Genomic DNA, 4,040 nt, shown 5'->3' with positions numbered 1-4,040 from the left:
AAAGTTCATCCCAAAAATACACTTCCGGAAAGTGAAACCACTTTATATTGACCTAGACCTCCTCTGCACTACAAACACAAACTGATTAAAAGTATCTCAGTTGTTTAAATGTTGAACAATCGTGTTCAAGGCCACTGGTAGGCCTAAATGGTACTGTTGGTAGACAGTTTCTAAATGAATATTGTATGCTGTCAGTCAAGCAACTCCTCCGAAAGCGGCGTATGGCTTCCTAAATGGCGGGGTAAAAACGGTAAAAGACCGTGGCACAAAGCCACTCGTGCAAAAACACGAGTGTAGGGCCTACGTGGGAGTTTCAGCCCATCAGTGAACGCAGAAGAAGAAGAAAAAGTCACGGAAATATAGAACACACCCCCCCCCCCACACACACACACACATACATACATACACACACACACACACACACACACTCGTCAGTCCGTCCTCACCGAAGTGCGCTCCAGTGATTCAGTCTTCCTGTCTGACACACACGTTCTCCTCCCAAACACCCCCCCCCCACACACACCCGCTCCACCACTCCCGCGCGTTTGTGAAAAGGCGCCTGTAGACGGTTATTGAATAATTAAACCGAACAATCACACAAACACAAATATTGCACGAATGACTTGGCTCGTTTCCTAGAATTATTCCCCTTCGTTTTCATAAATTTTCTTCATGTTCTTGGCGGCCATATTGAAAAGTCATCAAGAAGGTAGCGTAAGTTCAACTATTTTATCGTAAGAACAGACTGCGTATAGCTATATTTGACTTTCTATTTCACGTGCATTGTTTTTTTCAATGTGCTCTAAACATGTATTGGTGACTTCATTTTCGAAACTCGGTCTGGGTTATCTATTATCTGCTCGACCGAGATTAGTAGGCGAAAGCACTATCATTTACACCATGGCTAAATAATCCGTATTACGTAGTTTCTGGAAAGCCCGTTATGCGTCAGTAGATCCTGTTGTTTACTTGAAAACGACCTTGACCCATCAATCAATAGCAATCAATATGAGGCTTATATCGCGCGTATTCCGTGGGTACAGTTCTAAGCGCAGGGATTTTTTTTTTCTATTTTTATGCAATTTATCGCGCACATATTCAAGGCGCAGGGATTTATTTATGCCGTGTGAGATGGAATTTTTTTTACACAATACGTCACGCATTCACATCGGCCAGCAGATCGCAGCCATTTCGGCGCATATCCTACTTTTCACGGCCTATTATTCCAAGTCACATGGGTATTTTGGTGGACATTTTTATCTATGCCTATACAATTTTGCCAGGAAAGACCCTTTTGTCAATCGTGGGATTTTTAACGTGCACACCCCAATGTAGTGTACACGAAGGGACCTCGGTTTTTCGTCTCATCCGAAAGACTAGCACTTGAACCCACCACCTAGGTTAGGAAAAAGGGGAGAAAATTGCCAACGCCCTGACCCAGGGTCGAACTCGCAACCTCTCGCTTCCGAGCGCAAGTGCGTTACCACTCGGCCACCCAGACCCATGAGTATCCCTAAATAGAACCACCAGGAATTGCGATACAATTGAAAATGACATCTATTGATGCGTTTTCCTGCTGACATGAAATATGATCTCATGTGAAACAGACATGTGAAACAAACACAGTAGCTCTCGTCATGAAATGGCACCCCCCCCCCCCCCCCGGCCCCCCCCCCCCCCCCCACAGAATACATATAGAACGTTCTATATGTATTCTGTGCACCCCCCCCCCCCCCTCTCTCCTGCGCACACGTAGCCTACTCACGCGTACCGGTGCATGAACAATGAAACACAACCCCTTCCTTCTCCAAACCCCTTTTGCTGAATAATCCAGACAAAGATAAATAAGACTAGATATGATAAGATTTTTTTTTCTGAGCATAATGAAATATATTTTCCTATATTTTTTTCATCAAACTATCATCCAAAGCAGGGAAAACACACTTCAGTAGAACTGAAGAGAGGGAGGGAGAGAGAGAGAGAGAGAGAGAGAGAGAGAGAGAGAGAGAGAGAGAGAGAAAGAGAGAGATAGAGAGAGGGAGAGAGAGATAGAGATAGAGAAAGGGAGAGAGATAGATAGAGAGAGAGAGGGAGAGAGATAGATAGATAGAGAGAGAGTGAGATAGATAGAGAGATATACTGGGAGGGAGAGAGATAGAAAGAGAGAGATGGAGAAATAGAAAGTGAGGGATGGAGAGAGAGGGAGAGAGAGAGAGAGAGGGAGAGAGATAGATAGATAGAGAGAGAGAGAGAGAGAGAGAGAGAGAGAGAGAGAGAGGGAGATGGATAGATAAAGAGATTGGATTGGATTGGATTGTTTAATTGTGTAACCAGTGATTTGGTTTTTACAATGGTAAACAAGTCGCGTAAGGCGAAAATACAATATTTAGTCAAGTAGCTGTCGAACGTGAAATTGACAAGAAGAGCGGGGTAGTGGTTACGCTATGCTGCATAGCACGCTTTTCTGTACCTCTCTTCGTTTTAACTTTCTGAGCGTGTTTTTAATCCAAACATATCATATCTATATATTTTTGGAATCAGGAACCGACAAGGAATAAGATGAAAGTGTTTTTAAATTGATTTCGCAAAAAAAATTTTGATAATAATTTTTATATATTTAATTTTCAGAGCTTGTTTTTAATCCGAATATAACATATTTATATGTTTTTGGAATCAGCAAATGATGGAGAATAAGATAAACGTAAATTTGGATCGTTTTATAAATTTTTATTTTTTTTTTACAATTTTCAGATTTTTAATGACCAAAGTCATTAATTAATTTTTAAGCCACCAAGCTGAAATGCAATACCGAACCCCGGGCTTCGTCGAAGATTACTTGACCAAAATTTCAACCAATTTGGTTGAAAAATGAGGGCGTGACAGTGCCGCCTCAACTTTCACGAAAAGCCGGATATGACGTCATCAAAGACATTTATCAAAAAAATGAAAAAAACGTATGGGGATTTCATACCCAGGAACTCTCATGTCAAATTTCATAAAGATCGGTCCAGTAGTTTGGTCTGAATCGCTCTACACGCACGCACACGCACACACACACACACACATACACACACACATACACCACGACCCTCGTTTCGATTCCCCCTCGATGTTAAAATATTTAGTCAAAACTTGACTAAATATAAAAAGAGAAAATGTACAAAATCAGCATTTCACGTAATCGAATCAAATGTATATACATGGTGTTAAATATTTTTGGCAGTTGCTTGCTAATATAGTCACCTCACAATATAGATATATACATCGTAGCAAACAGTGTATCAACCATGAAAACTTTCTGGTAACGGTAATACCGAGGGGTACATTTTCCATGTCACGAATCAAACATCAAGTCTCTTCTGCCTCGCTTTCCAAGCCAGGAATAGATATTTAGCAAAACTTACGGCTTTTGTTTCGTCGCTACCTTTCAACAGTTCACACAGTTGGAGTTCGCATGGAGAGTCAACCGGTATGCCAATATATCTGGTTCTAATAGCCTGATACACTGGGCACACAAAGACAACATGCATTTCATCCTCAGTTTTATTTGTACAAAAAGGGCATAGCCGGCTTGCTTCCGAATGCGAAAAACGTTGCCTGTGTGCACTGAATGGAGAGACGCCAAGTCTGAACCTGCTGAGAGCTGTCCTGTAGATATTCACTTTTATGAAGTCTAAATAATGTTCTCGTCCGATCAGACTTTTGTGACTGTGGTAAAGTTCAAAGCGAGGACTTTGTGACGTATGGTTGAGCCATTTCAGACAAAAGTTTTCACTTAATCGTTCTTTGAAGGTGCGCAGGAATAGTCTCTCATCTGCCACGCTTCCAAATTGCCACACAAGGCCAGATAGAGAGAGAGAGAGAGAGAGAGAAAGAGAGAGAGGGAGAGAGATAGATAGAGAGAGAGAGAGAAAGAGAGAGAGAGAGAGAGAGGGAGAGAGATAGATAGAGAGAGAGAGAGAGGGAGATATATAGATAGAGAGAGAGAGAGAGAGAGAGGGAGAGATATAGATAGAGAGAGAGAGAAGTAGAGAAAGAGA

This window comes from Littorina saxatilis, linkage group LG3, assembly GCF_037325665.1.
Source record: "Littorina saxatilis isolate snail1 linkage group LG3, US_GU_Lsax_2.0, whole genome shotgun sequence".
In the NCBI taxonomy this organism is placed as follows: domain Eukaryota; kingdom Metazoa; phylum Mollusca; class Gastropoda; order Littorinimorpha; family Littorinidae; genus Littorina; species Littorina saxatilis.
This window is presented reverse-complemented; position numbering follows the sequence as displayed.